We start from the raw sequence: 25,033 nt of genomic DNA on the forward strand, positions 1-25,033 counted from the left end.
TGTACCGTGTATATAATTATGTGTCCTGTACCGTGTATATAATTATGTGTCCTGCCCCGTGTATATAATTATGCGTCCTGTCCCGTGTATATAATTATGCGTCCTGCCCCGTGTATACAATTATGTGTCCTGCTCCGTGTATATAATTATGCGTCCTGCCCCGTGTATATAATTATGCGTCCTGCCCCGTGTATATTATGCGTCCTGCCCCGTGTATATAATTATGCGTCCTGCCCCGTGTATATAATTATGCGTCCTGCCCCGTGTATATAATTATGCGTCCTGCCCCGTGTATATTATGCGTCCTGCCCCGTGTATATAATTATGCGTCCTGCCCACGTCTAGTGCGCACTTCTACATTTCTATACCAGTGATGGGTGTCACATGCAGATCACTGGGCGACAATATACTCTGGGTGAAATTTGTTACAGCATGTCTTCAGGAACGCTGGGTTTAGCCTCCCTGTATATCTTTCCTAAGGGCCAGGTTATACAGCTCTGACTCCTACCTACCCCTGTGGTGCTGAGTAGTTGAGTAAGTGCCCATTGCAGTTGTATCGTTTATCGCATTGTTTGTGACTTGTGCTTAGTTCTGCTGTCTGACTTTAATACTATGTTGTTATATATACGTATTATATCTCTTTTCTGTCCCTCTCAAACCTTTGGATTGTTATGTTCCTAAACTAAATCAAGCTGACCAACTTGCTTCTCGCCTAGAACCAGCACCAGTACAACAACCACCTTGGGTGGCTTCTTTTGCGCAGGTTTTGACGCGTATAGCGGATCACTTGGCTACACCTGCTATACCTCCAGCTACAGGGTTTCCTCCACAGCCTCCATGGGGAGATGTCTCCTCACATTCAGTCCAGGATTTGGCTCAGACCTCTGCGGCCTCTCAGCAGATGTTACCGGCTGACAAGTCTGTGGAAGGGAAAGCACGTAGACGTCTGACACCGTCCTCACAGTCTACACAGCTTTCAGGATGTGAGATGTCATCAGAAGATGAGGCTGACTCCTCGCTCCCTGAGTCCCCCTCAGGTGAAGAAGATTGTCTCAGTGGATGTGCCCGCATTGATTCACGTGGTAAAGTCCATATTGACAATAGAAGAACAGGAGCCACCATCAAAGTCTAAGACTCCAGTCTTAGCTGAATACCCGCTATCAGATCAGCTTACTGATATCATGCAGGAAGCATGGGGTACACCAAATAAGAGGTTTACACTGCCAAAGAAAATGGCTTCTTTTTACCCTCTTCCACCGGTAGAATGTGCTTAATGGGAACTACCTCCCACAGTTGATGCTCATGTGGCACGTCTAGTGCGCACTTCTACATTTCTATACCAGTGATGGGGAATCTTTGGCACTCCAGCTGTTGTTGAACTACACATCCCAGCATGCCCTACTACAGTGTTAGCATGGCCAAATAGCAAAACTGTAGCAAGGCATGCTGGGATGTGTAGTTCAACAACAGCTAGAGTGCCAAAGGTTCCCCATCACTGGCCTATTCCATAAAAGTCTTCTTTGAAAGACCTGACAGACAGAAAAGTTGAAACCTGTCTTAAAACCATTTTTTCCCTTACGGGGGCAATTACAAGACCAGCTATGGCCTCAGCATGGGTGGCCAAGGCTGTTTCAGGCTGGGTGGATGCATTTAGAAGATAGTCTCTCGGTGAACACCACAAGAGAACAGTTATCCTATATAACAAATATAAGGCAAGCAGCTGCCTAGTTGGAATAAGCAGCCTTAGATACAGGCCTACAAGCTTCAGCTACCTCAGTAGTAGCCAGCCGAGCAGTGTGGCTACGGCCCTGGAAGACTGATTCAGAATCCAAGAAGACGTTGGAATCCCTCCCTTTGCTGAAGATATTCTGTTTGGAATGGAATTGAAGAAAATAGTGGCCATCTTACCAGTCCCTAAATCAACGTTTCTGCTCTCAGCATCAACTTCTAAACCAAAATCCTCTGCTTTCTGGTCCTTTCAGACCCAGGTCAAAGCAAAAGGACAAGCTTATTCCAGACAGTGTCAATCAACCGTTTCAATCAAAACCGTTACATGCCTGGGCAGCCAGACGTCCGATTTCCAAATCAGAAGACATACCCTCCACCTGACCACGCGGGCCTCCACCTGTGGGACACCAGGGTGGGAGGCAGACTTCTGCAGTTTGCACAGGTATGATGTCAGTCCACCACAGATACCGGGGTGCAAGAAGTGGTTTCTTGGAGATCTTAGCGGTAAAATGGAAGTGTATTTCATATATGCAGCAGCTGTGTAGTGTGTGACTCACGTTACACGTTTCACTGCACCTGGCACCTTCATAGGAGGATGTCAGAGAAGTAGTCTCACCTTGTCAGAGTAATGAGTAAGGGGTATATTTACTAAGGTACGGCTTTTTTGAAGTAGAGATGTTGCTCATAGCAACCATTCAGATTCTACTTACCATTTATCTAGCACCTATTAGAGCAGGCATTCCCACGGTCCTCAAGGCACACCAACAGTGCAGGTTGTAGTGATATCCAGGTTGCAGCACAGATGGTTACATCAAAATAATTGAGCTACTAATTAAGTCACCTGTGTTCAAGCCTGGATATCACTAAAACCAGGACTGTTAGTGTGCCTTGAGGACCGTGGTTGGGAATGCCTGTATTAGAGGATAAAAGCTAGACCCCGGTTTGGTTGCTATGTGTCATGAGGTGAGTACTCACTGCCGCCGAGTCCGGGGTCTGGCCGCTGCGGCTGTTGGCGCTGCTGTGTGACCGCAGGGGGACATTGCGCAGGAACTCACCACCGTGAGGTCCGGGGTCCGGCCACTGTCGGTATGGCTGCTATGGTGCTAGTGTGGCTGCAGGGAGGGGGCGGGGCAGTCAGCAGTGAGGATGTTGTGACTTCTGGGAGACCAGGAGGATTGAGAATCAGGTAGGCTGCAGTGCTTCTGTGTGTTTGCAGCACAGGAGGCGGCCATGTTGGAGACCAGTTTATTCTGTACCACTGAGGTAAGTGGTTAGCCAATCCTGTGGCTTCACTACCTATAAATAAGCTGAGCTTTAGGCACTCTCTTCCAGTGCTATGTTGTTACTAGACAGCATCCCAGCTCTGAGCTCCAGCAGATTTATCTGTGTCCATCCAAGTGTCCTGGTCCCGACTCCGCTCCCTGTGTTGGCTAGCCATTCCTCGCTGTTTTGATACCCGCCAGTTCCCCGGTACGCTGTACAGTTAACTGGGCGGTACTGCCGGTCTATCCTGAGTCCCGTGGTGGGGTGCCAACTTCCCCGTAATATACTTCTCTTAAAGAAACAGCAGCAGTATTCTTCATTCTCCTCTTAAAGACACAGTCACAGTATTCTTCAGTCTTGTCTTAAAGACACAGGCGCAGTATTCTTCAGTCTTGTCTTAAAGAAGAAAGTAGTGCGGCATTGCTGCTATAACTCTGCTACATTATCCTGTATGTACTGACAATATTTACTATATACATCATACACTCTCTCATAGCTAGCCAAGCCTCTGTGGTGGCCGTCCGCAGCACTGAGCATGGGCCCCTGTCACTACATTCCCCCCATGGGCCCCTGTCACTACATTCCCCCCATGGGCCCCTGTCACTACATTCCCCCCATGGGCCCCTGTCACTACATTCCCCCCATGGGTCCCTGTCACTATATTCCCCCCATGGGCCCCTGCCGCTACATTCCCCCCATGGGCCCCTGTCGCTACATTCCCTCATGGGCCCCTGTCACTACATTCCCCTCATGTGCCCCTGTCGCTACATTCCCCTCATGGGCCCCTGTCGCTATATTCCCCCCATGGGCCCCTGTCGCTACATCCCCCCGTGGGCCCCTGTCGCTACATTCCCAACATGGGCCCCTGCCGCTACATTCCCCCCATGGGCCCCTGCCGCTACATTCCCCCCATGGGCCCCTGCCGCTACATTCCCCCCATGGGCCCCTGCCACTACATTCCCCGCATGGGCCCCTGTCACTACATTCCCCGCATGGGACCCTGTCGCTACATTCTCCCCATGGGCCCCTGTCCCTACATCCCCCCCATGGGCCCTGTCACTACATTCCCCCCATGGGCCCCTGTCACTACATTCCCCCCATGGGCCCCTGTCACTACATCCCCCCCATGGGCCCCTGTCACTACATTACCCCCATGGGCCCCTGTCACTACATTCCCCCCATGGGCCCCTGTCACTACATTCCCCCCATGGGCCCATCACCCCTCAGTCCCACACTGCCTCTCCACCATGGCTGACATGGGCCCCTGTCACTACATTCCCTGCATGGGCCCCTGTCACTACATTCCCCCCATGGGCCCCTGTCACTACATCCCCCCCATGGGCCCAGTCACTACATTCCCCCCATGGGGCCCTGTCACTACATCCCCGCCATGGGCCTCTGTCACTACATTCCCCCCATGGGCCCCTGTCACTACATTCCCCCCCATGGGCCCAGTCACTACATTCCCCCCATGGGGCCCTGTCACTACATCCCCCCCATGGGCCTCTGTAACTACATTCCCCGCATGGGCCCCTGTCACTACATTCCCCCCATGGGCCCCTGTCACTACATTCCCCCCATGGGCCCCTGTCACTACATTTTCCCCATGGGCCCCTGTCACTACATTCCCCGCATGGGCCCCTATCACTACATTCCCCCCATGGGCCCATCACACCCCAGTCCCACACTGGCTCTCCACCATGGCTGACATGGGCCCTGTCATACATCCCCCCAATGGGCCCCTGTCACTACATTCCCTGCATGGGCCCCTGTCACTACATTCCCCCATGGGCCCCTGTCACTACATTCCCCCCATGGACTCCTGTCACTACATTCCCCGCATGGGCCCCTGTCACTACATTCCCCCCATGGGCCCCTGTCACTACATTCCCCCATGGGCCCCTGTCACTACATCCCCCCCATGGGCCCCTGCCACTACATTCCCTGCATGGGCCCCTGTCACTACATTCCCCCCATGGGCCCCTGTCACTACATCCCCCCCATGGGCCCCTGTCACTACATCCCCCCCCCATGGGCCTCTGTCACTACATTCCCCCCATGGGCCCCTGTCACTACATTCCCCCCATGGGCCTATCACCCCTCAGTCCCACACTGCCTCTCCACCATGGCTGACATGGGCCCCTGTCACTACATTCCCCGCATGGGCCCCTGTCACTACATTCCCTGCATGGGCCCCTGTCACTACATTCCCCCCATGGGCCCCTGTCACTACATTCCCCCCATGGGCCCCTGTCACTACATCCCCCCCATGGGCCCCTGTCACTACATTACCCCCATGGGCCCGTCACTACATTCCCCCCATGGGCCCCTGTCACTACATCCCCCCCCATGGGCCTCTGTCACTACATTCCCCCCATGGGGCCCTGTCACTACATTCCCCCCATGGGCCCATCACCCCTCAGTCCCACACTGCCTCTCCACCATGGCTGACATGGGCCCCTGTCACTACATTCCCCGCATGGGCCCCTGTCACTACATTCCCCCCATGGGCCCCTGTCACTACATCCCCCCCCATGGGCCCAGTCACTACATTCCCGCCATGGGGCCCTGTCACTACATCCCCCCCACGGGCCTCTGTCACTACATTCCCCGCATGGGTCGCTGTCACTACATTCCCCCATGGGCCGCTGTCACTACATTCCCCCATGGGCCCCTGTCACTACATTCCCCCCATGGACTCCTGTCACTACATTCCCCGCATGGGCCCCTGTCACTACATTCCCCCCATGGGCCCCTGTCACTACATTCCCCCCATGGGCCCCTGTCACTACATTCCCCCCATGGGCCCCTGTCACTACATCCCCCCATGGGCCCCTGCCACTACATTCCCTGCATGGGCCCCTGTCACTACATTCCCCCCATGGGCCCCTGTCACTACATTCCCCCCATGGGCCCCTGTCACTACATTCCCCCCATGGGCCCCTGTCACTACATTCCCCCCATGGGCCCCTGTCACTACATTCCCCCCATGGGCCCCTGTCACTACATCCCCCCATGGGCACCTGTCACTACATTCCCCCCATGGGTCCCTGTCACTACATTCCCCCCATGGGTCCCTGTCACTACATTCCCCCCATGGGCCCATCACCCCCCAGTCCCACACTGGCTCTCCACCATGGCTGACATGGGCCCTGTCATACATCCCCCCCATGGGCCCCTGTCACTACATTCCCCGCATGGGTCCCTGTCACTACATTCCCCGCATGGGCCCCTGTCACTACATTCCCCGCATGGGCCCCTGTCACTACTTTCCCCCCATGGGCCCCTGTCACTACATTCCCCCCATGGGCCCCTGTCACTACATTCCCCCCATGGGCCCCTGTCACTACATTCCCCCCATGAGCCCCTGTCACTACATTCCCCCCATGGGCCCCTGTCACTACATTCCCCCCATGGGCCCCTGTCACTACATTCCCCCCATGGGCCCCTGTCACTACATCCCCCCCCCATGGGCCTCTGTCACTACATTCCCCCCATGGGCCCATCACCCCTCAGTCCCACACTGCCTCTCCACCATGGCTGACATGGGCCCCTGTCACTACATTCCCCGCATGGGCCCCTGTCACTACATTCCCCGCATGGGCCCCTGTCACTACATTCCCCCCATGGGCCCCTGTTACTACATCCCCCCCCATGGGCCCAGTCACTACATTCCCCCCATGGGGCCCTGTCACTACATCCCCCCCATGGGCCTCTGTCACTACATTCCCCACATGTACATTCCCCCCATGGGCCCCTGTCACTACATTCCCCCCATGGGTCCCTGTCACTACATTCCCCCCATGGGTCCCTGTCACTACATTCCCCCCATGGGCCCATCACCCCCCAGTCCCACACTGGCTCTCCACCATGGCTGACATGGGCCCTGTCATACATCCCCCCATGGGCCCCTGTCACTACATTCCCCGCATGGGCCCCTGTCACTACATTCCCCGCATGGGCCCCTGTCACTACATTCCCCCCATGGGCCCCTGTCACTACATTCCCCCCATGGGCCCCTGTCACTACATTCCCCCCATGGGCCCCTGTCACTACATTCCCCCCATGGGCCCCTGTCACTACATCCCCCCCATGGGCCCCTGTCACTACATTACCCCCATGGGCCCCTGTCACTACATTCCCCCCATGGGCCCCTGTCACTACATTCCCCCCATGGGCCCATCACCCCTCAGTCCCACACTGCCTCTCCACCATGGCTGACATGGGCCCCTGTCACTACATTCCCTGCATGGGCCCCTGTCACTACATTCCCCCCATGGGCCCCTGTCACTACATCCCCCCCATGGGCCCAGTCACTACATTCCCCCCATGGGGCCCTGTCACTACATCCCCGCCATGGGCCTCTGTCACTACATTCCCCCCATGGGCCCCTGTCACTACATTCCCCCCCATGGGCCCAGTCACTACATTCCCCCCATGGGGCCCTGTCACTACATCCCCCCCATGGGCCTCTGTAACTACATTCCCCGCATGGGCCCCTGTCACTACATTCCCCCCATGGGCCCCTGTCACTACATTCCCCCCATGGGCCCCTGTCACTACATTTTCCCCATGGGCCCCTGTCACTACATTCCCCGCATGGGCCCCTATCACTACATTCCCCCCATGGGCCCATCACACCCCAGTCCCACACTGGCTCTCCACCATGGCTGACATGGGCCCTGTCATACATCCCCCCAATGGGCCCCTGTCACTACATTCCCTGCATGGGCCCCTGTCACTACATTCCCCCATGGGCCCCTGTCACTACATTCCCCCCATGGACTCCTGTCACTACATTCCCCGCATGGGCCCCTGTCACTACATTCCCCCCATGGGCCCCTGTCACTACATTCCCCCATGGGCCCCTGTCACTACATCCCCCCCATGGGCCCCTGCCACTACATTCCCTGCATGGGCCCCTGTCACTACATTCCCCCCATGGGCCCCTGTCACTACATCCCCCCCATGGGCCCCTGTCACTACATCCCCCCCCCATGGGCCTCTGTCACTACATTCCCCCCATGGGCCCCTGTCACTACATTCCCCCCATGGGCCCATCACCCCTCAGTCCCACACTGCCTCTCCACCATGGCTGACATGGGCCCCTGTCACTACATTCCCCGCATGGGCCCCTGTCACTACATTCCCTGCATGGGCCCCTGTCACTACATTCCCCCCATGGGCCCCTGTCACTACATTCCCCCCATGGGCCCCTGTCACTACATCCCCCCCATGGGCCCCTGTCACTACATTACCCCCATGGGCCCGTCACTACATTCCCCCCATGGGCCCCTGTCACTACATCCCCCCCCATGGGCCTCTGTCACTACATTCCCCCCATGGGGCCCTGTCACTACATTCCCCCCATGGGCCCATCACCCCTCAGTCCCACACTGCCTCTCCACCATGGCTGACATGGGCCCCTGTCACTACATTCCCCGCATGGGCCCCTGTCACTACATTCCCCCCATGGGCCCCTGTCACTACATCCCCCCCCATGGGCCCAGTCACTACATTCCCGCCATGGGGCCCTGTCACTACATCCCCCCCACGGGCCTCTGTCACTACATTCCCCGCATGGGTCGCTGTCACTACATTCCCCCATGGGCCGCTGTCACTACATTCCCCCATGGGCCCCTGTCACTACATTCCCCCCATGGACTCCTGTCACTACATTCCCCGCATGGGCCCCTGTCACTACATTCCCCCCATGGGCCCCTGTCACTACATTCCCCCCATGGGCCCCTGTCACTACATTCCACCCATGGGCCCCTGTCACTACATCCCCCCATGGGCCCCTGCCACTACATTCCCTGCATGGGCCCCTGTCACTACATTCCCCCCATGGGCCCCTGTCACTACATTCCCCCCATGGGCCCCTGTCACTACATTCCCCCCATGGGCCCCTGTCACTACATTCCCCCCATGGGCCCCTGTCACTACATTCCCCCCATGGGCCCCTGTCACTACATCCCCCCATGGGCACCTGTCACTACATTCCCCCCATGGGTCCCTGTCACTACATTCCCCCCATGGGTCCCTGTCACTACATTCCCCCCATGGGCCCATCACCCCCCAGTCCCACACTGGCTCTCCACCATGACTGACATGGGCCCTGTCATACATCCCCCCCATGGGCCCCTGTCACTACATTCCCCGCATGGGTCCCTGTCACTACATTCCCCGCATGGGCCCCTGTCACTACATTCCCCGCATGGGCCCCTGTCACTACTTTCCCCCCATGGGCCCCTGTCACTACATTCCCCCCATGGGCCCCTGTCACTACATTCCCCCCATGGGCCCCTGTCACTACATTCCCCCCATGAGCCCCTGTCACTACATTCCCCCCATGGGCCCCTGTCACTACATTCCCCCCATGGGCCCCTGTCACTACATTCCCCCCATGGGCCCCTGTCACTACATCCCCCCCCCATGGGCCTCTGTCACTACATTCCCCCCATGGGCCCATCACCCCTCAGTCCCACACTGCCTCTCCACCATGGCTGACATGGGCCCCTGTCACTACATTCCCCGCATGGGCCCCTGTCACTACATTCCCCGCATGGGCCCCTGTCACTACATTCCCCCCATGGGCCCCTGTTACTACATCCCCCCCCATGGGCCCAGTCACTACATTCCCCCCATGGGGCCCTGTCACTACATCCCCCCCATGGGCCTCTGTCACTACATTCCCCACATGTACATTCCCCCCATGGGCCCCTGTCACTACATTCCCCCCATGGGTCCCTGTCACTACATTCCCCCCATGGGTCCCTGTCACTACATTCCCCCCATGGGCCCATCACCCCCCAGTCCCACACTGGCTCTCCACCATGGCTGACATGGGCCCTGTCATACATCACCCCATGGGCCCCTGTCACTACATTCCCCGCATGGGCCCCTGTCACTACATTCCCCGCATGGGCCCCTGTCACTACATTCCCCCCATGGGCCCCTGTCACTACATTCCCCCCATGGGCCCCTGTCACTACATTCCCCCCATGGGCCCCTGTCACTACATTCCCCCCATGGGCCCCTGTCACTACATTCCCCCCATGAGCCCCTGTCACTACATTCCCCCCATGGGCCCCTGTCACTACATTCCCCCCATGGGTCCCTGTCACTACATTCCCCCCATGGGCCCCTGTCACTACATCCCCCCCCCCATGGGCCTCTGTCACTACATTCCCCCCATGGGCCCATCACCCCTCAGTCCCACACTGCCTCTCCACCATGGCTGACATGGGCCCCTGTCACTACATTCCCCGCATGGGCCCCTGTCACTACATTCCCCGCATGGGCCCCTGTCACTACATTCCCCCCATGGGCCCCTGTTACTACATCCCCCCCCATGGGCCCAGTCACTACATTCACCCCATGGGGCCCTGTCACTACATCCCCCCCATGGGCCTCTGTCACTACATTCCCCACATGTACATTCCCCCCATGGGCCCCTGTCACTACATTCCCCCATGGGCCCCTGTCACTACATTCCCCCCATGGGCCCCTGTCACTACATTCCCCCCATGGGCCCCTGTCACTACATTCCCCCCATGGGCCCCTGTCACTACATTCCCCCCATGGGCCCCTGCCACTACATTCCCCCCATGGGCCCCTGTCACTACATTCCCCCCATGGGCCCCTGTCACTACATTACCCCCCATGGGCCCCTGTCACCACATCCACCCCATGGGCCCCTGTCACCGCATACCCTCCAACATGACCCGCCCCACTAGGTACAAAATGCTCTGTTTCTGGACTTCCCTCTTAATTTATTATTGCCATCACCTGTGAAGAAACAGCTTTCTTATCATTCAACTAGTTCAACACAGGTGATGGAAATAATAAATTAAGAGGGAAGTCCAGAAACAGAGCATTTTGTACCTAGTGGGGCGGGTCATGTTGGAGGGTATGTCACCACATTCCCCCCATGGGCCCCTATCACTACATTCCCCCCATGGGCCCATCACCCCCCAGTCCCACACTGGCTCTCCACCATGGCTGGCACTGTGTGTGCTGGGATATGAAGACTAGGTGGCTGCAGCCCGCTCAGTAACACAGCAGCTGTGACCACACGGTTGGTTCTATATCGGAGGGGCTGAAGGGACCTTGTGACGTATCTAGGGGAGGAGCTACGTCACCAGGGGGAGGAGCTACGGGCGAGCAGGGTACCCGAAAAGTACCCTCGCGGGCTCGCTTCGCTCGCCACGCTTCGGGCACGGTGGCTCGCTCCGCTCCGCTTCGCTCACCACCTAATTACTAAAGGTAATAGTTGGTGGCGTGGACAGTAGAGGAACTATCCCGCTGGCGTAGCTCCTCCCCATTGTGGCGTAACTCCTCCCCCTTGCGGAAAAGGTCCCTTAGCCCACTTGATTCTAGCCTCTACCGTGACCACACATCACCCATTATTATTATACACATCACAGCATCAGGACGGGGCAGGCGCCATGTTCCCGGCTCCCTATGGGCGCCGCCATGTTGGCTTAGTCTGTGCTAGCGCAGATAGAGATGTAATACAGGATAGATGCTAGAATCAAGTGGGCTAAGGGACCTTTTCCGCAAGGGGGAGGAGCTAGGCCAGCGGGATAGTTCCTCTACTATCCACGCCACAAACTATTACCTTTAGTAATTAGGTGGCGAGCGAAGCGAGCCCGTGAGGGTACTTTTCGGGTACCCTGCTCGCCCGTAGCTCCTCCCTCTGGTGACGTAGCTCCTCCCTTAAGTACGTCACAAGGTCCTTTCAGCCAATCCGATATAGAACCAACCATGTATTACGGTAGAGGGAGCCGGGGCTAGAGAGTAGGCGGGGCTAATGATGGCTGAGTGACGGGAGCACCGTGCTGTGGGCGGAGCTGGAGGTAGTTGAGTGACGGGGCATTGCGGCCTATGAGACGGAAAGAGGGCGGGGCTGAGTGTGACAGTGACTGTTAACTACGGCCTATGAGCAGGAGAGTGGGCGTGGCCTCGGTGAATAGGCAGGAGAGTGATAGGATTCGGCAGCCAATGGGCGGGGCAGTGTAATTCTGTGACGAACGATGCGTCCTATGGGCAGAGAGAGGGCGGGGCTGGAGGTAAATGAGTGACGGAGCGTTGTGGCCTATGAGAGCAAGGGAGGGCGGGGCTGGCTGTAACTGACAGGAACCTGCGACCTATGAGCTGGAGAGTGTTAGGTGGACGGGGCAGTGGGGTTGTTGCGTGACGAGAAACTGCAGGCGGGGAGTGGGCGGGGCTGGAGGTAAATGAGTGACGGGGCAATGCGGCCTATGAGAGGGAGAGAGGGCGGGGCTGGGTGTAGCAGTGACTGGAGGCTGCGACCTATGGGCAGTGAGTGGGCGGGGCTGCTCCTGGTTGCTGAGTTACCGTGGTAGTCACTACCCATAATCCCATGCGCTAGGGTGACGATGAAACGGAAATACCTCCCCGCCCACTTCCGGAACACATCCATCTGTGTCCACGGTGCGATCTCTCCTGCCGCCTCATCCTTCAGGTAATGTCCCCTCATCCCTCCTGTCACCTGCCCCCAACCTCTCCTAATACCCCCTCTCCTGCCCCCATCTTCTCCTATTACCCCCTCTCCTGCCCCCATCCTCTCCTAATACCCCCTCTCCTGCCCCCATCTTCTCCTATTACCCCCTCTCCTGCCCCCATCCTCTCCTAATACCCCCTCTCCTGCCCCCAACCTCTCCTAATACCCCCTCTCCTGCCCCAACCTCTCCTAATACCCCCTCTCATGCCCCCATCCTCTCCTAATACCCCTCTCCTGCCCCATCCTCTCCTAATACCCCCTCTCCTGCTCCATCCTCTCCTAATACCCCCTCTCCTGCCCCCATCCTCTCCTAATACCCCCTCTCCTGCCCCATCCTCTCCTAATACCCCCTCTCCTGCCCCATCCTCTCCTAATACCCCCTCTCCTGCCCCCATCCTCTCCTAATACCCCCTCTCCTGCCCCATCCTCTCCTAATACCCCCTCTCCTGCCCCATCCTCTCCTAATACCCTCTCTCCTGCCCCCATCCTCTCCTAATACCCCCTCTCCTGCCCCCACCTCTCCTAATACCCTCTCTCCTGCCCCCATCCTCTCCTAATACCCCTCTCCTGCCCCCAACCTCTCCTAATACCCCCTCTCCTGCCCCCATCCTCTCCTAATTACCCCCTCTCCTGCCCCCATCCTCTCCTAATACCCCCTCTCCTGCCCCCATCTTCTCCTATTACCCCCTCTCCTGCCCCCATCCTCTCCTAATACCCCCTCTCCTGCCCCCATCCTCTCCTAATACCCCCTCTCCTGCCTCCTACCTCTCATAATACCCCCTCTCCTGCCCCCATCCTCTCCTAATACCCCTCTCCTGCCCCCATCCTCTCCTAATACCCCCTATCCTGCCCCCATCCTCTCCTAATACCCCCTCTCCTGCCTCCTACCTCTCATAATACCCCCTCTCCTGCCCCCATCCTCTCCTAATACCCCTCTCCTGCCCCCATCCTCTCCTAATACCCCCTATCCTGCCACATCCTCTCCGAATACCCCTCTCCTGCCCCCATCTTCTCCTATTACCCCCTCTCCTGCCCCCATCCTCTCCTAATACCCCTCTCCTGCCCCCATCCTCTCCTAATACCCCCTATCCTGCCCCATCCTCTCCGAATACCCCTCTCCTGCCCCCATCCTCTCCTAATGCCCCCTCTCCTGCCCCAACCTCTCCTAATACCCCCTCTCCTGCCCCCATCCTCTCCTAATACCCCCTCTCCTGCCCCAACCTCTCCTAATACCCCCTCTCCTGTCCCCATCCTCTCCTAATACCCCTCTCCTGCCCCCATCCTCTCCTAATACCCCTCTCCTGCCCCCATCCTCTCCTAATACCCCTCTCCTGCCCCCATCCTCTCCTAATACCCCCTCTCCTGCCCCAGCCTCTCCTAATACCCCCTCTCCTGCCCCCATCTTCTCCTATTACCCCCTCTCCTGCCCCCATCCTCTCCTAATACCCCTCTCCTGCCCCCATCCTCTCCTAATACCCCCTATCCTGCCCCATCCTCTCCTAATACCCCTCTCCTGCCCCATCCTCTCCTAATACCCCCTATCCTGCCCCATCCTCTCCTAATACCCCTCTCCTGCCCCCATCCTCTCCTAATACCCCCTCTCCTGCCCCCATCCTCTCCTAATACCCCTCTCCTGCCCCCATCCTCTCCTAATACCCCTCTCCTGCCCTCATCCTCTCCTAATACCCCCTATCCTGCCCCATCCTCTCCTAATACCCCTCTCCTGCCCCATCCTCTCCTAATACCCCCTATCCTGCCCCATCCTCTCCTAATACCCCCTATCCTGCCCCATCCTCTCCTAATACCCCTCTCCTGCCCCCATCCTCTCCTAATACCCCCTCTCCTGCCCCCATCCTCTCCTAATACCCCTCTCCTGCCCCCATCCTCTCCTAATACCCCCTCTCCTGCCCCATCATCTCCTAATACCCCCTCTCCTGCCCTATCCTCTCCTAATACCCCGTCTCCTGACCCCATCCTCTCCTAATACCCCGTCTCCTGCCCCAAACCTCTCCTAATACCCCGTCTCCTGCCCCCAACCTCTCCTAATACCCCGTCTCCTGCCCCAACCTCTCCTAATACCCCGTGTCCTGCTCCCAACCTCTCCTAATACCCCGTCTCCTGCCCCCAACCTCTCCTAATACCCCGTCTCCTGCCCCAACCTCTCCTAATACCCCCTCTCCTGCTCCCAACCTCTCCTAATACCCCCTCTCCTGCCCCAACCTCTTCGAGTAACCCCCTCTCCTGCCCCCAACCTCTTCGAGTAACCCCCTCTCCTGCCCCCAACCTCTCCTAGTACCCCCTCTCCTGCCCCCAACCTCTCCTAGTACCCCCTCTCCTGCCCCCAACCTCTCCTAGTACCCCCTCTCATGTCCCTGACATTCGCCTAATGCCCACTCACCTGATGTCTGTCTGTTATCTGCTGCCCCTGACATCCTAATGCCCCCTCATTTACTACCCCCTGTCTGTCACCTTCTGCCCCTACATTCTCCTAATACCCCTCACCTGCTGCCCTTACATTCTCCTAATGCCCCCTCACCTGCTGCCCCTGACATTCTCCTAATGCCCCCTCACCTGCTGCCCCTGACATTCTCCTAATGCCCCCTCTCCTGCTGCCCAATGTCTGTCCCTCACCTGCTGCCCTTCTAACCTGCCGCTCCCTGTCATTCTGCTAATGCCCCCTCACCTGTTGCCCCTGACATTCTCCTAATGCCTCCTCGCCTGCAGCCCCCTGTCTGTCCCTCACCTGCTGCCCTTCTAACCTACCGCTCCCTGTCATTCTCCTGTTGCCCCTTCACCTATCTCCTGCCGCACCCCAGTCTTCTGCCATCAGAGCCATTTCTAGGGCTAGGTGATCTGTGCAATCACACGGGGCGCATGCGGCCGCGGTCTCTTTGAGACAGTATTCCATATCTGGCTTTCCGCATGGAATAATGTTGAAAGTGTCTCACCCAAAATGGCCACCGCCTCAGAGGAGACAATTCAGACTGTTGCTAGAGGAGATGGCGACCATTTTTGGAGGGACATTTACAAGACTGGCAGACGCTAACAGCATCCCCACCCTCCTCCATTTCCTGCCGCTCTCATCCTCCAGGTAATGGCTGTCGTATCCCATCTCACCCTGCAACCCCCCTTGCCTTGTGGCCCCCAGCCACCACTTTCTGCTGCCCCCCTTTTCAGTCTCCAGCCGCTCCCCACCTGTCTCCTGTTGACCCCCTCACCTACTCCCTTCCTCACCTGCTGACCATTGTCGTCGTCCCCCCCCACATGCAGCCTGTCATTACTGTATCTCTACTGCAACCCCTCCTCACCTACCGCCTCCCCCATCCTACCACCTCACCTGCTGCCACCTGTCTTCTACTACCAACCTTTACTGCTGCCCCCAGTCTGTTTCCTGCCGACCCTTAACATGCCACCCCATCTGCCCCTGCTGCCCCCTCTCCTTCCACTAGCCTGTCTTCTGCTGCCCTCCTTCTTGAGGTGAGGGGATCTGTGAGCGACACAGTGACATCACTTATATCTATAATAATAATACAGGGACATGACTGGGGAGGTGAGGGGATCTAGGAGTGTATACAATGATATTTGGTGTCTCCCGCATTTCACAGGATTACACAGTGGTGAAGAAGACGCCCAGCTATCCCCACGTGTCAGGAGGACATAGCAGGACCCAGAACCCCATCCCGGTGCCTCCACCTCACTCACTGATACATGAGAGAGACAATGACAAGAAGATCCTGGAACTCACCAACAAGATCATTCAGCTGCTGACTGGAGAGGTGACTGCTGGGAATGGGACATTATACAGTAACTCCGGGTGATTTTACTGCTGTGAATGGGGCATTATACAGTAACACTGGGGGATGTGACTGCTGGGAATGGGGCATTATACAGTAACACCAGGGTATGTGTCTGGGTGATGACTGGAGAGGTGACTGCTGGGAATGGGGCATTATACAGTAACACCAGGGGACGTGTCTGGGTGATGACTGGAGAGGTGACTGCTGGGAATGGGACATTATACAGTAACACCAGGGGATGTATCTGGGTGATGACTGGAGAGGTGACTGCTGGGAATGGGACATTATACAGTAACACCAGGGTATGTGTCTGGGTGATGACTGGAGAGGTGACTGCTGGGAATGGGACATTATACAGTAACACCGGGGGATGTGTCTGGGTGATGACTGGAGAGGTGACTGCTGGGAATGGGGCATTATACAGTAACACCAGGGGATGTGTCTGGGTGATGACTGGAGAGGTGGCTGCTGGGAATGGGACATTATACAGTAACACCAGGGGACGTGTCTGGGTGATGACTGGAGAGGTGACTGCTGGGAATGGGACATTATACAGTAACACCAGGGGATGTGTCTGGGTGATGACTGGAGGGGTGACTGCTTGGGAATGGGGCAATATACAGTAACACCAGGGGATGTGTCTGGGTGATGACTGCTGGGAATGGGGCATTATACAGTAACACCAGGGGACGTGTCTGGGTGATGACTGGAGAGGTGACTGCTGGGAATGGGACATTATACAGTAACACCAGGGGATGTGTCTGGGTGATGACTGGAGAGGTGACTGCTGGGAATGGGACATTATACAGTAACACCAGGGGATGTGTCTGGGTGATGACTGTATCACTGTGTGTGTCAGGTTCCTATAAGGTGTCAGGATGTCACTGTCTATGTCTCCATGCAGGAGGAGGAGTATATAGAGGAACACAGGGGTCTGTACAAGGACGTGATGATGGAGAATCACCGGCCCCTCACATCACTGGGTAAGAGGAGACTGTCATGTATTGTACAGGGGAGAGCAGGTATGGGGCCCCCTATATACACACATCATCTGATAATCACATATATACACTGTACTCAGTCACTGTGTGTCTCCTACAGATGGACCCAGTAACAGAGATACCCCAGAGAGATGTCCCCGTCCTCTGTATTCCCAGGATTGTACAGAGGAGAATCACAGGATCCCACAGGAGGATCAGGTAGGTGGGATTTAGGGTCTCCCCAATATACCAAAGTGACCGTCACTATATGATCTGTAGAGAAGCTGTGTGTATTATACACTGATATTATACTGTTTCACCTCCGTTTAATCTGACTGTATGCAAATGTCATTATAGTGTTGTGGGTTTTTTTTTCTGCTGCAGGGTACACTGGGTTCCACAAGGAATAACATCGGGGTGTAGAGTAGGATCTTGATCTGAACCACCAACAGGCTAAAAGCTTTGACTGTTCCCAGAATGCATAGCGCCTCCTCTATAACCCCGCTTGTAACTGCTCTGTGATATCTACTCCGTGTATCTCACTCCTGCTATCCATATATTCTATACCCTGAGTGGGCTAAGTGCGTCAGGGTTATTGTTTAATATAGGTAGTTCACAGGAAATGCTTATTGTGTATTTCTCTGGCTGGGTCCACAGGGTTATCCACAGGATAACATTGGGATATTGTCGAGCGACAGCGAAAATGGCACCAACACGGCCACATGCTTTCTGACCTCCCAGGATGCATTGGGGCCTCCACTATATAGTCCCGCCCACTGACTCAGTCAGATCAGTTTTTTGCTTGGTGCGGCAGGAGCCGCATGGTCACAGGGCTGCTGAGAGAGCAGCCTCAAGCTTTTACTTTACTTTATTTTTATAGACTTACTATATGTTTTTTGAGCGATTTCTCTTAACAGCGTCTTAAACGCATACTAGAAAGAGTCGCTCCAACAACTCCCCACCGGGTCGCAACTACGCTTACCTTCGGGTATCAGTGCTGTCTCGACGGGCGTCTGTGTCGGATGTTCTAGCAGACGTTACCATGTCCAGCAGACGTTACCAGGCTGTGGCCGGAGCATGGGGAGACGATGAGTCTATGGACTTCTAGTGTTCACTTTAGGAGTGAAATGGGGCAGGGCGCCGGAATCCGGGGGCACATGCGCGCAAAATGGGGGTGTGGCCATGCAAATTAGGGGGTGTGGCCACGCCTACGTCATCTTAGGGGGCGGTGCGGCCCACAGACGCTACTATAGAGAGCGTCTGTGGCCGGCGACGTCACTGTTGGGGGCGTGCCCAGCACCTCCGTCTGTGCTGGGCTTCCCCCCCAGCCCTCTCCCAATGCGTGAATGGATGCCGCGTGCATGCGCACGGCATCTATACACGCCGGGAGGGCAGGGAGCGGGCGGCTGTTCTAGCAGGGCGCCGCAAAAGGGGCAGGGCGGGTTTTGCCTGGTAAAAAACGGGCAGGGCCCGGCGCCCTGGTAAAACAGCCTAGAGTGACCACTAGACTTCCTCTTACTAGAGGGGTCAGGACACAGCTACGCTGATTTGGTGGAGACTACAGTGTGTTGATGCGCCGAACATTTGAGTGCGACAGCGCTATGCTCCAGGATTATAGGCGCCAGGACTAGGTAGAGGCCGCGATCCTGGGAGTTTAAGTCAACAGGGGGATTCAGACGCTCTCCTGGCCGCCCCTCCTCCGAGTTCATGGCCAGTTCTCGCGTGTCTCTCGTTTCATGAACTGAATGACCTCACTTCCGGCTCAGACGCTACCACAAGGGTACTCGGTCGCAGCTTAGACGCTGCGGTTGTGTACACTGGATATAAACCCGCCCAGACCGAGTCGCAGGCCTTAGCGTCTGCATACACGTGGAAGTCGCTCAGCGTCCGTGTCCGTCAGTGAGCGTCCTTGTCCGTTATCAGTTATATAAGAGCGGTAGTGTACATCAGTAGCGTCTGAATCCACTCAGCGTCTTGCGAGCGCATTTGCTTGGATATGGAAGTGTGGTGAGTCTCCCTGTATCCCGCTCTCTGGAGGCAGGGTATACAGTACTAAAAATTCTCTCTACTTCTTAGTATGCATTGTTAATTTTTAGTACCTATTGCATATGAGACCTGTATATTACTGTGTTTTCTGCATGTTATGTTGAAAAAGAACCAGTTAGGACGTCAGAGAAATTGTACTTCTGTCCTAAGTGGATGCTGGGACTCCGTAAGGACCATGGGGATATAGCGGCTCCGCAAGAGGCTGGGCACATCTAAAGAAAGCTTTAGGACTAGCTGGTGTGCACTGGCTCCTCCCCCTATGACCCTCCTCCAAGCCTCAGATCTCTGTGCCCGAACGAGAAGGGTGCACACTAGGGGCTCTCCTGAGCTTCTTAGTGAAAGTTTTAGTTAGGTTGCTGGCAACAGGCTCACTGCATCGAGGGACTAAGGGGAGAAGAAGCGAACTCACCTGCGTGCAGAGTGGATTGGGCATCTTAGGCTACTGGACATTAGCTCCAGAGGGACGATCACAGGCCCAGCTTGGATGGGTCCCAGAGCCGCGCCGCCGGCCCCCTTACAAACCTAGAAGCATGAAGATTGTCCAGAAATCGGCGGCAGAAGACGTCCTGTCTTCAACAAGGTAGCGCACAGCACTGCAGCTGTGCGCCATTGCTCTCAGCACACTTCACACTCCGGTCACTGAGGGTGCAGGGCGCTGGGGGGGTCGCCCTGAGACGCAATAAAAAACACCTTGGATGGCAAAACAAATGCATCACATATAGCTCCTGGGCTATATGGATGCATTTAACCCCTGCTAAATACATAAAAAAATGGGAGATAGGCTCCGCCCCCTTATCGGCGGCCTTATCTCCTCAGCACACTGGCGCCATTTTCCCTCACAGCTCCGTTGGAGGGAAGCTCCCTGTCTCTCCCCTGCAGTCACTGCACTACAGAAAGGGTTAAAAAAGAGGGGGGGGGCACTGATTAAGCGCAGTAATAAAGATACAGCAGCTATAAGGGGAAAAACACTTGTATAAGGTTATCCATATATATATATATATATATATATATATATATATATATTTATTATAAGGGCACGGTCGTGCCCTTATATTAAGGCTGAATCGAACAAACGGAATTCTCCCATAGGGAACTTCTGAGATGGGGGCATGGTGTTTGAGGGGCTACACCTCAAAACTGATTGGACGTACTGAGCTGAAATTTGGCATGGGCGCGTAGAATCGTCACCCGGTGCTGCATGCCAAATTTCAGGGCAAAATAATAAAAATTGAGGAATTGGGAGTAACCTAAAGTTCCAACTGTCAGTTTTTTTCTGCCACTCCCTCAGTGGCTTTTTGACATGGTTTTCCTATAGAGTGAATGAGGAGATTTTTGGGAAGGCATAACTCAGGATAGGGGACGAATAAAGCCTTGGGGTTTGTTTTACTAGATAGAGTATGTCCCTGTGTAGTGCCTTTTGGGGTTGTGGTTTTTCAGAAAGTTATAGGTTTTTTTTAATGAAGAGAAATATGCCCCATTATAGAGATAGGGCATTTCAATTTGTTGCGCCTGCGCAGTGGCCGCCAGCAGGGGGTGTACAGTGAGTAGCTGTAGTTGGGCCGTTGGGCACGAGGAGACAGAGAGGGAAGGAGTCACGTGGAGCTGCAGGAGGACAGCCAGCGGGAGAAGATCGCCGGAGCTGCACACCGCTGGGTGAGTATTATCAGGCAGCCCCCCACTGTGTACCCTGCTTATTTTCCCGTTCCCCCCTGCGTGTCCGGCCACACTCCCCTCCCGCTGTGTGCGCGGCCGCCAGCCTGACCGCTCCTGGTGGCTGCCTGCGTCTCCTCTGCCTGTGGTGCCGTGGGCTGCCCGCTGCTGTCGCTCCTACTGTCCCCCCGCGGCTATCAGGCGTAGCGGATTACCGGTGAGCCGCTGGCCGGTGCTGGCGCTGCAGGCCGCCTTCTTGGTCAGCTTTGTGACCTGTAACGACGCCCCGCCGGTGCCCGGAGAGCCGCAGCTGCACATTGAGCGGAGCTGGGAGCCGGAGCTGTGCCGGCGCCGTGTGCAGGACGGAGACTTCGTGCGCTACCACTACCACGGATCCTTCCCGGACGGCACGAAGTTCGACTCCAGGTATGGGGCGGAGCTAATGTGATTTACTAACCTCTGTGTGCCTGTATCTGTGTTATCGCCTCTGTCCTCCTCATCACTCCTCTACTCCAGTGTCAGGGCGACAGGTTAATGTCACTTTCTGAGAGTATGGGGATGGGTGACAGGCCTGTAACATATCCCCCTCTGCAGAATATTCCCCAGGCAGGGCACAAGCTCTCAGTATAGCTGTCACTCAGGTACAGTACCAGTATATAGACCTACTGTACTAGCTGCCTCTCTAGAAACTGTGCTCATTCATTTTTCTCTGTGTAGTAACCTTTGTGCACTAAATTCATGGACTTGCCACAGGCTATTACATTTGTGTTTTATTACAAAATAATATATATACCGTTAGTCAGGCTAGAAAGTATATTTAGCAGAACCGTAGCTTCTTGTAGAACTGAAGTGCCTCAGTTGCAGTAACTTTTTTCCCCCCTCAATTAGGGGCAAGCTGAAACATGATTCCTCCAGATTGTCCACGTCCTCACATGTGCTGTGCTTTTCACATAGAGATGCTGAGTGCTCAGAGTCCTCCGCTGTGTGCCGCCCCCCCCCTCCTCCGCTGTGTGCCGCTCCCCCCCTCCTCCGCTGTGTGCCGCCCCCCCCCCCCTCCTCCGCTGTGTGCCGCCCCCCCCCTCCTCCGCTGTGTGCCTCCCCCCCCCTCCTCCGCTGTGTGCCGCCCCCCCCCTCCTCCGCTGTGTGCCGCCCCCCCCCCCTCCTCCGCTGTGTGCCGCCCCCCCCCCCTCCTCCGCTGTGTGCCGCCCTCCCCCTCCTCCGCTGTGTGCCGCCCCCCCCCCCTCCTCCGCTGTGTGCCGCCCCCCCCCTCTTCCTCCGCTGTGTGCCACCCCCCCCTCCTCCGCTGTGTGCCGCCCCCCCTTCTCCGCTGTGTGCCGCCCCCCCCTCCTCCGCTGTGTGCCCCCTCCCCACCCTGCCTCCCTGCTGTGTCCCCCCCCCTCCCTGCTGTGCCCCCCCTACCTGCTGTGCCGTCCCCACCCGCCCTCCCTGCTGTGCCGTCCCCCCTGCCCTCCCTGCTGTGTGTGTCCCCCCATGCCCTCCATGCTGTGTGTGTGTGTGTCCCCCTCCCATCCCTGCTGTGTCCCCCCCCCCCGCCCTGCTGTGTGTCCCCCCCCACCCTGCTGTGTGTCCCCACCCCGCCCTGCTGTGTGTCCCCACCCCGCCCTGCTGTGTGTGTCCCTCCCCCCCCTCCCATCCCTGCTGTGTGTCCCCCCCCACCCTGCTGTGTGTCCCGCCTCCCGCCCTCCCTGCTGTGCTCCCCCCCTCCGCCCTCCCTGCTGTGTGTCACCTCCCCCCGCCTTCCCTGCTTTGTGTCCGCCCCCCCCCTCCCCCTGCTGTGTGTCCGGCCGCCCCCCCTTCTCCCTCCCTCCCTGCTGTGTCTCCGGCCACCCCCCCCCCTCCCTGCTGTGTGTCCGGCCACCCCCTCCCTGCTGTGTGTCCAGCCACCCCCCTCCCCTCCCTGCTGTGTGTTCGGCCACCCTCCCGACCCCTGCTGTGTGTCCAGCCACCCCTCCCACGCAGCACCTGACACACACACGCAGCACCTGACACACACACGCAGCACCTGACACACACGCAGCACCTGACACACACGCAGCACCTGACACACACACGCAGCACCTGACACACACGCAGCACCTGACACACACGCAGCACCTGACACACACGCAGCACCTGACACACACGCAGCACCTGACACACACACGCAGCACCTGACACACACACGCAGCACCTGACACACTCACACAGACACGCAGCGCCTGACACACACACAGACACGCAGCGCCTGACACAGACACGCAGCGCCTGACACACACAGACACGCAGCGCCTGACACACACAAACACGCAGCGCCTGGCACACACAGACACGCAGCGCCTGGCACACACAGACACGCAGCGCCTGGCACACACAGACACGCAGCGCCTGGCACACACAGACACGCAGCGCCTGGCACACACAGACACGCAGCGCCTGACACACACAGACACGCAGCGCCTGGCACACACAGACACGCAGCGCCTGACACACACAGACACGCAGCGCCTGGCACACACACACACGCAGCGCCTGGCACACACAGACACGCAGCGCCTGACACACACAGACACGCAGCGCCTGACACACACAGACACGCAGCGCCTGGCACACACAGACACGCAGCGCCTGGCACACACAGACACGCAGCGCCTGACACACACAGACACGCAGCGCCTGGCACACACAGACACGCAGCGCCTGACACACACAGACACGCAGCGCCTGGCACACACAGACACACACAGCGCCTGGCACACACAGACACGCAGCGCCTGACACACACAGACACGCAGCGCCTGACACACACAGACACGCAGCGCCTGACACACACAGACACGCAGCGCCTGGCACACACAGACACGCAGCGCCTGGCACACACAGACACGCAGCGCCTGGCACACACAGACACGCAGCGCCTGACACACACAGACACGCAGCGCCTGACACACACAGACACGCAGCGCCTGGCACACACAGACACGCAGCGCCTGGCACACACAGACACGCAGCGCCTGGCACACACAGACACGCAGCGCCTGGCACACACAGACACGCAGCGCCTGGCACACACAGACACGCAGCGCCTGACACCCACACACAGACACGCAGCGCCTGACACCCACACACAGACACGCAGCGCCTGGCACACACAGACACGCAGCGCCTGGCACACACAGACACGCAGCGCCTGGCACACACAGACACGCAGCGCCTGGCACACACAGACACGCAGCGCCTGGCACACACAGACACGCAGCGCCTGGCACACACAGACACGCAGCGCCTGACACACACAGACACGCAGCGCCTGACACCCACACACAGACACGCAGCGCCTGGCACACACACACACACAGCGCCTGGCACACACAGACACGCAGCGCCTGGCACACACAGACACGCAGCGCCTGACACACACAGACACGCAGCGCCTGACACACACAGACACGCAGCGCCTGACACCCACACACAGACACGCAGCGCCTGGCACACACACACACACAGCGCCTGGCACACACAGACACGCAGCGCCTGGCACACACAGACACGCAGCGCCTGGCACACACAGACACGCAGCACCTGGCACACACAGACACGCAGCGCCTGGCACACACAGACACGCAGCGCCTGGCACACACAGACACGCAGCGCCTGGCACACACAGACACGCAGTGCCTGGCACACACAGACACGCAGCGCCTGACACACACAGACACGCAGCGCCTGACACACACAGACACGCAGCGCCTGACACCCACACACAGACACGCAGCGCCTGGCACACACAGACACGCAGCGCCTGGCACACACAGACACGCAGCGCCTGACACACACAGACACGCAGCGCCTGACACACACAGACACGCAGCGCCTGGCACACACAGACACGCAGCGCCTGGCACACACAGACACGCAGCGCCTGGCACACACAGACACGCAGCGCCTGGCACACACAGACACGCAGCGCCTGGCACACACAGACACGCAGCGCCTGGCACACACAGACACGCAGCGCCTGGCACACACAGACACGCAGCGCC

This window comes from Pseudophryne corroboree (assembly GCF_028390025.1).
Source record: "Pseudophryne corroboree isolate aPseCor3 chromosome 3 unlocalized genomic scaffold, aPseCor3.hap2 SUPER_3_unloc_17, whole genome shotgun sequence".
Taxonomy (NCBI): Eukaryota; Metazoa; Chordata; class Amphibia; order Anura; family Myobatrachidae; genus Pseudophryne; species Pseudophryne corroboree.